This window comes from Lagopus leucura, unplaced genomic scaffold (genome assembly GCF_019238085.1).
Source record: "Lagopus leucura isolate 7727_CA_CO unplaced genomic scaffold, USGS_WTPT01 Super-Scaffold_760, whole genome shotgun sequence".
Lineage (NCBI taxonomy): Eukaryota > Metazoa > Chordata > Aves > Galliformes > Phasianidae > Lagopus > Lagopus leucura.
Window position 1 is genome coordinate 9,976,614 of NW_024962257.1, and position 8,934 is coordinate 9,985,547.

General features: G+C 47.8%; 1 protein-coding gene across 1 annotated transcript in view; it reads right to left on the reverse strand.

Annotated features, from left to right (window-relative positions):
* METTL22 (methyltransferase 22, Kin17 lysine) overlaps nucleotides 1-8,934 on the reverse strand; it is a 29,148-nt gene that overhangs the window by 848 nt on the left and 19,366 nt on the right. The window lies entirely within an intron of this gene.

An 8,934-nucleotide genomic window follows, 5' to 3' on the forward strand; every position in this document is an offset into this window, starting at 1 on the left:
TTTGTGAGGGGTTGGGGTCAGAGATGTGGAAGGAATGGGATGCTTGGGCAAACAACAGGAACTTCTCCATAAAGCAGGGTGTGTTTATGGATTCCTTAGTGTTTTATGCTTAGCTTCTCCCTTCAGTTGTGCTAACCTGTGCATTATCAACGAGCAAAGAATGAGCTCCAAACCTCACGTTTCTTATTTCATTATCATCCTCCAATGAAAACCATAGGTGAGTCTGAGTCAGTGAAACCACCACAGCAGAAAACAGCCACCAAAGGGCCCATCGGCCCCACAGCTCTCACAATGATTAACCACCCCAATGTCCTCTGCTCAGAGCTATCTGCCTGCTCCATACTCTGGAAAGCGACTATTCCCTCTGTAACTTTGCTCTGTGAGATCTAAGTGCCCCCACGAGACTGATAAAAGCTAACCTGAGCACCCAGAGCAGCATGAACGTACCAGGCAGAAAGCTCAACCTGCCATGAAAGCACCACATCGTCCCAGCCCCCTTCATGGCCATCTCCCATGGGTGTTCTGCTACAAACTGACTCCCTGCTTTCTCCATGACGATGTCTCTTCCCATCAAAATCAAATGCAGAGCCCTACCCATTGGTGAGCAGGTTCCTTCCAGCAGCACCCACTCTTCATCTCCCAGCTGAATCTCCTTCATGCCTGCCCCCAAAATGCTGTCTTTTATCTTTCACTTCTGTTTGCCTTTTATCTAAAGGCCTTTAGTGCTCGAGATACGATACTTACACAGGCTCAAAACAGCATTTTGGTATTGCCTTTCTGAAGCACTCACAAGAAAAGGTTATCGCAAGAGTTTTAAAAAAATAAAGCAGCACAGCCCTAATTTTCAGTGGCAGCTGTTACATAAAAAGTTTCACCATTTCCCAGTCCAGAGTCAGAATGAATCATGTAATATCACATCTGAGCATAACTAAATTCAACTTCTTTTCCATCTCCATTAAGCACACAAATTCTCACAAAAGATTAGCTGATACAAGTGGTACATTTGTCTAAGCACATCTTATTTGGTTATCATAACACGCAATTGATTTTTGCTTTCATAATCCATCTCTTGATCAATTCCCACTGGCCTTGCTTGCTCCAGCACCCCCAGCAGCAGAGACAGATTGGAAGCCAAAAGAAATCAGTGTGTGTACATGGCCAAGCTGCAGCACAGAGCAGAGCACCACAGACAGTGGCAGCTGCTTTCAAATCCAGGCACAACAGAGCCGGCAGTGTCAGACAGCAGACTGCAGATAGGGATGCAAAGAACAATGTTCAGATTGGCTTTGAGATGAAATGCTGGGCACCTCAGACTTCCAAGAAGTGACACCTTTCCAGAGAGAAAAGGTTCACAGAAATCCTTGTATTATTTTTCCTCTGATAGCAACTGAATGAGCTGCACCAGGTTAGCGATGGCTGTGCACAGCAGCTGCTCAGAATGCATGTTAGAGGCAGCTGATTGCAGACACGTAAAGACAAATTGTCTCCATGGGTTAACAAGCAGTGGGGGAACCCCTGGAAAAATCCAAGAAATTAGTGAGAGAGCCCAACACTCAGGGTGCTCAATGCAGACACCAAAATACAGAAAGTAGGACTCTGTACAACACCCTCTCACTTGCTAACAGGGAAGCTAATGCAGCATGACATCCCTGCTTCAGACCACAGCTTGCAAAAATCTGTCTCCAAAACATCCTCAGCATAGATACAAAAGCAAGAGGGGAATACACAGACATTACAAAGCACGGATTAGAAGTCAGCACTGCAGGTTTGTGTCTCTGGCTTCCAGTTCATGCCAAAGACACAGAAGCCTGCTTTAAATTCATGGGGGCACCTTCAGCTGTCTCTCAGCTGCTCCAAACCCATTTAACCAGGAACAATTAGGTGGTTTGGAAACAGCAGCACAAGCTGCACACTGAAATTACCCCACAAAGTCTTCTCAATATGTATCTGAAGAGGACAGGGAGGTAAAGACAAATTGATTCTTCGTTGCTGTTTTCCTTCACTTGACTTCTCTAAAACACGCAGCACCGGAGGAATCATTGGGTTACATATTAATTGTTGTGAAATACAAGGCATCTCAAACTACTTGCTAGCCTTGTTTGCTTGGATTCAAACATTTTGCTGAAAATCAAGTGAGGCTTGCCTTCGTTTGAATTAAAAGGGAATTCCCTTGACTTTGCAGGACAGCAAGTCCAGCCACTGCTACAAAGACCCATGACAGGATAGAGCATTAGAGTCCAGTCTTCTGTAGAACTGATCTCCTGTGAACTCATTTCTCCTTTTCTAACATCCATAATGCTCCCCATCTGCATATCAGGGCTCTTCAGGCAGCTTTTCTGGAAAAGAATCAGACTGAAATGCAATAGAGGCAAGCTGGAAACCTTAGATAACAGGGTCACAACAAGGGAATTAATAAGAAGGAATCATGGCCCCCATCACACAGGCTGGAACTGCCGTATGCCAAGAGATGGGATAAGCAGTTTTGAGGTTTTTTTTTTTTTTTTTTTTTTTTTAAGAAGAAAGGTGGGAAGGCTGAGAAAAAGGAGCTGGATAGGACTGCAGCTTCTGAGCTGAGAAGGGATGAGCATTCCAGCCTCATTCGTGCCATTGAGCATCTCTTACTCTGTGACAGTGTGACAAGTTCAAAGGAAAAATCTGCCTATCCCTCTGCAGTCTGCACCTCACAGACTCCTAAAAATCCCCCCTGCTGCTCAGTTTTCAGTACTGTCACTAACTTCTGGCAGATATCATTCTGTGTATGGGTCTCACAAAAACCGAGTGCTGCCGGGCACTCTCTTACAAAAACAAGGAATCCAAGGCTGGTTATTACAGGGGGACAGCTCTGCTGGTTTCCAGCACTCATGAGCAGGCACCTTGCATGTGTTCAGTACTGCATCTCATGTACCTTACTCATATACTCAGCTTAAGGACATCCCAGAGGATCTGAAGACAAATCTGCAAATTCACAAAGAGTATGGCTGAGGTGGAAGACAGCGTAGTTTGGTCTGCCACCCTTTAAATGTAATGAAGTCTCTCCTCAGGTCTGCATTTGAGGAAGGAAGGGCCAACCTACTGACAGCGCATATCTACGTACAAAGATTCCATACATGCAGCATTTGCTGTTTGAAAACTGCACTGCAATCACTGATGTCCTTCAAGGGAAGGTCTGCTTCTTCCCAGAGATCAAAAAGGAACAAGCTGAAGGATTTCATGTTATTGTTTTACTGACAGCGTGGGGTGACGTGAGAAATCCTGACATACTGCTTTAGTCATTTTAACACAGTAACCAATAAGGTAATTAAAAAAAAAAAAAAAAAAAAAAAGCCTGCCAGCATGTTGTTGTATTGAACTGTTGGTCCCAGAAGCAGAGCTGAGTTCAATAACACCCTTGGAGTAATGAAAGCCAGAGTGCATGCAGTGAAGTACAACAACTCCTTTTACTTCAGCAAGTTTTTCTCACGACCTATTTCACTGAAGTTTTTTGCACTAGCTTGCAACAGCATTTACAAGAGAGGTTTGCTAGACTATCGCCAGGTATTCCTAGTGATAACTAGAGCTAAGGCTCTAAGTCCTCCATGTAATTACTTGGAAACTTACATCTAGTGCCCACATAAGGCTAGCATTAGACCTTCTATGCAGTGCTCATTTAGGCAAAGCACAGAACCGAGCTGAAACCCCCAACTTCTGGAAGTGCAGCACCCAGTGCAGCGCTCATGCCACTCGCTCCTTGTGCGGCTTTGTCACCAATGGGCCCACAGCCCCGTCCTCCAAAGCCCAGCCCACACTGACACACAGCAGCCCAAGATGCCGTAACCAAAATGACTTCTGCCAATGGCTGACAAGTGCAGCCTTGCAGAGCACAGCCTGCCAAGGCAACTTCCACTGAGCAGCACCACCAACCAACCAAGGCAGTGATGTGCAAATGGATGAGTGCATCGACCACCAAAACGGGTGAACGTCAGCTCACGGAGCTGACACAGTTGCTTTTGCCATTGATTCCTTTAATAACAGCAGCGGCTTTGTGTAGAACAGGATGTAATTGGAAACCCCGTGATTGTACTTAAGTCGTCAAGGACACAGTTGTCATAGTTACAAGTAAAACTCAAGTGTCTGTTATTCATGGTTGCTTATTTATTTATTGACACCAACAGGATCAAACACTCCCATTGCTGTTCCAATCTGAAACGTGAAGACTGGTTTTGTCTTTCACCTCTTGAACAAAGCAGTAAATTCTGCACAGAGCAGCACAAGTCATCCCTAATAAATGGGCTTATTACAGGCTTATAAAGCAGCACAGTTACTTTCTCTCACCGCATCAGCCAGCACTCAATCTGTTTTGGAAACAGCAGTGAAAGCCCAAAGCAAGATGCAACACACAAGACAAAAATATGTCTACAGACTGAAAGTTGTGATACAGCAGTACCCATGTAATCAGACCGGCACTTGGTCACAGCTGACTCAGCACAGAAGCTACAACAGGAGCCTGCAGATCTGCCGCCAAACTCACCCACAGAAAGAAGTCCTGTCCTCATGCACTTGGGTTCTCCTCCTCAGATGGCTTCTAAGCATGGGGGTTGGATACTGACACACTTTTTAAAACCTTTCTGCCCATGTCTTACCTCATCTTCCCTCCAAGAAACATTGGACCAACAACCTTTCTGCCCTTGTCTTACCTCATCTTCCCTCCAAGAAACATTGGACCAACAGAAGACCCCCATATTCCAGAGAGTAAAACTGGATGGAAAAGCTGCCATTGTGACACAAGGACCCAGGTGACCCACAAAAGCTTCCAGCAGCTCATCTTTGCTGTAAGCACTATTGCAGCACCTGAGGTACTGCACCTAGACCTACCCAGCACTGTCTCAGGAAAAGAACAAACAGGATCTTGAAAGCACCTAGCAAAAATTAGGCAAGTTCCAGAGCCATAGGTGAAGACACCTACATAACTGGCACAAATCAGTGTTAGAAGTTGGTGTGCAAGTGTAAAACTCAGCATGATTAAGTTAACATTAGCCCAACTGTTAACGTTATCTTCACTTTTAGTTTTTCATTTTTTATCACTTCCCATAGCAAAACATGCACTTTATTTCAGGGTATCTTTATCTGTGAGCTGCCCATAGCAGCCTCTCTTCAAGCTCAGTACTGTGAACACATCATTTTAAAGGAAGGTGGCAACAAGATAAACAAACCTATCTGTTAACCTCCGGACATCTCCACCAAAACACAGTCTGGTTCCCAGAGGGTTAACCAAGTGATATTACAATACAGCTGAGCTTTGCAGATAAGTTGTTCCACAAGCATTCTGTGGTTGTGGAAAAATCCAAGCGTTCCAAATTACACTGAGCTGCAGCTTCCTTCAAGGAAACCCAGCGGTATTCCTTCTGAGGTTTTACTCCTCAGCATCCCACCTCAGCCTCCTCAAGGTCACAAAAACAGCATCCAATGAACAGTAAACACCATTTATTCTGCTTGCCGAGGCAGTCGCTGACTGTGAGGAAGCCAGCAGCACAGTGAGCAGGATGCCTGAACCGGGAGCCAGAGCTCCGGCTCCTCAAGGTGACCGCCACTCCGGATGAACACAGAGCAGCAGATGGACGCAGAAGGGTTCTTTGACAAGGAACCCAGCACAACGAGCACACAGCAGCACAACAAGCACGTTCGTGAGGCACACCTGAACGTGGCACACACCTGCATGCAGACAAACCAGCACCGTGTGTGGGGCACCAACCGCAGCCCGCGCTAAGCCCCGCCGCACAGCACACACCAAAGGCACTTACACGCTTGTGTGCCAGCTCGCGGCAGCCAGCTTGCCAGCTCAGGAAGCCGCTCTTCCCTTTGCTTTAATGTGGGCTGCAGTCAGGAGCCACGCTGCTGCCGTCAGCTCCCTGCAGCACCCGCCTGCGGCTGTCAGCAGCGGGAACAGGCATCACCCAGGGGCCCTGAGTGCACCAGGGGATGCTGTGAGTTCTGGAGAGTGCGCCGGCACACCTGGCTGCCACTGCACCCCCGCGCCTCTGCTGCGCAGCTGCACCCGCCTCACTTCGTCTGAATGCTTCTCCACGGGATTCTGAAAACAGCTTACGGAGATGTGAGCCTGCCTGCATCACAGCTTGAAACGGCCTCTCAGTCTTCCAGAACCGTGGAAGCTGAAGAACAGATTTTCTCTTTAAAACCCTTCGTTTCGCTCCAGCTTGCAAACATCCCCAGGATAACGCCAGGCAACACAACTACCACAAAATAACCTCTGCTTGTTTCCCTCAGACGCAGGGAGCACAAAAGCCAGCGGGCACCATCACACCACCTCCTTGAGATGGAAAGTACAAGCAATGCTGACATTAACGGGAACAAAAGCAGCCCCAGCACAGCAGCATCCCTGCAGGCTGGGGCCCCGCTGGGCAGGGCAGCTGCAGTGCTGGGGTGGAGGGAAAAGGGGAAATATAGGGCACCCCACTGGGTTGCCATGGCACTGGGGGGCACAGAGGAGATGTGCCAGAGCACAGGGAGAGGCTGAGCCGCTTCGGTTTTAAATCTGTGTGACAGCTGAGCTGCTGCACTGTTGCTGTGGCAACCGATGGGTGAAAATCACAGCAGAAACCCGTAATCGTTACAAGCGAGATGGTGACTTACCCACTTCAGTAATCAGGATATTAAAACAGCTCAGCCACGTCCCCGGCCCACACCATGCTGCGCTGCTGATCCCGGGGCTCCAGACCCCATAGCTGTCAGGATATGCAGTGTCTCATACAGGCTCTGCTGGGCTGGTTCTGCCCACAGCTGACACTGCTGCATGGAATGAAACAAGGCTACAGTCCAGGCCCCAACTCAGCACACACACAGCACACTGCAGGGATGGGGCCTGGGCATGTGAAGGAGACACGGGGATGTGCATGGGGAGCAGCCGAGATCGCAGCCATTCACAGAGCCTACCAGTGACGTGGGTCTGCACTGCACTCAAGCAGCACACCCGGCTCCACTACCTCCTCAGCAGACAGCAGCAGCACTCACTTGGCTAGAACGCTGTGATAATTTGTGAACAGCGAGGGACAGAGTCGTTCAGGGGGAGCAGATGCCATGCAGTCTCTCCCCATCGCAACGTTACCCAGACACAGACAACACGCACGCTGACAGACAGTGCCTGTCCCACCATGGGGTACGCAGCATGCTGTCACCCTGCTGCTCCCTACGGCTCTGCAGTGCCAACACACTCTGCTGGCACGCTGCTGCTGACAGGGATGCTGTGACATGTGGGGACAGACAGGCTGGCCCTGCTGCTGCAAGGAGTCTTTTATAAGACAGATACCACAAGTGAAAAGCTGTGGTTGTGAACTAAAATTAAAGACTGAAGCTGATCCCCCCCTTACTTCATAACTTCAAACCTGTTACCACTTACCTACACAGACTGCTTTTTTGAACTTTACAGTTACCCCATGCTCTGCCACCAGAACTAAAACTGACATATTGAAACCGGCCCTTGCCGGGTGCCAAACAGCAAAACAAACTGCTTCTGAAGCAAACCTGCTAACCAGCTCATCTGTCACAGCACAGCAAGCCCACTCAGACAGATGGGAGCACAGGGACACACTGCAAAGCCAAGGGGAAGGGGCTGAAGAAAGCAGCAGGTACTACAGACTACATATAATAGGTCGTATTCAAAGGAAATGCACTGCATTTGCAGTTTATTAGCACCTATATAGTGAATGATCAGCATCACAGCTCCTGAGCACTCTGGGAAGACACAGACATGCCCGTGCCTCTGCTGAGAGCTGCCCTGCACCACCCAGTGCTGTGCCCAACAGACACAGCTCACAACCAAGTGCTCCATGGCTGCTTTCAGCCCCTCCTTACCGTCCCTGAGAGGCCAGGTGCACAGATGGGAAGGCAACAACTCATGCTGGTCCTGCTGCATGGTGAAGGCTGGAGCCCCAAGCACCCCAAGGTCAGTGATTTCCAGCAATCGCAACTGCTAACCACTTACTTGAGGAGTCTAAAACATGCACAGTGCACAGAATTGTGGATTGCAACAAGAAAGCCACTGACTTCCATTTGATTTAATCAAGAGAACACTGATTACAAGATCTATTCAACTTGTTCCTCATTGGAAAGGACACTGCCAACCACCCACCGTAACTTTACAATCTGCACTGATACGCACTTTTCCACGGAAGACTCATTACAGTCTTCTATTGTTAGAAAAGAATCTTCTGTTTAGCAGAATTCCTGCTCAAAACTATGCTTTTCCAAAGCGATGTAGATTTCTACACATGAATACTATGCACATTTTCTGAGAAGTATGATGATGCAAGGCAAAATGGGAATCAGGCTAAACTGGTCCACCAGACCAAGTAAAAGCACAGTTAGCATGCAGGATGCGCTGATTTTCTCTGCAAATGATGGCACGTTCTCCCCAGAGCAACTCCACAACTTTCCTCCATCACTGCCTCCCACTTGAGAAAGATCTGCTTCAACTGTTAAGGAAAAACAAAGCAGCACAAACAGCTCCAATATCTGAGAAAAATTCAGTATCCAGAAATAGCAATTATCAGCCTCATGATGCAGAGAGCACAGCACGACAGGACAGTCAGCACCAGGCCCGAGTCCCCCTGCACGACAACAGGCTGCCACAAGACTCAGGAAGGATCTCAAGGTCTGAGATTTCAGATGACTTGAATTCACATTAAATAGAGAACTTACATTCAGGACAAGAGAAAGGAAAGCAACAGAGGAATTCAGTACAGTTACAAAGAATTTGTACTATTCAGAAGTCCTATAATTGCCTGATGTTCAGGACTCAGTTTCCAAAACTCTTGGGCAGTTTCCAAAGCTCTTTAGGGAAGAGAGACACAAACACAGTATTACTTTCAATACACTCCATGGCTCAATTTCCTAGGATGTTTTTTACAATTATTTTTGGGTTCCAGATGGGGGGGGGGGGGG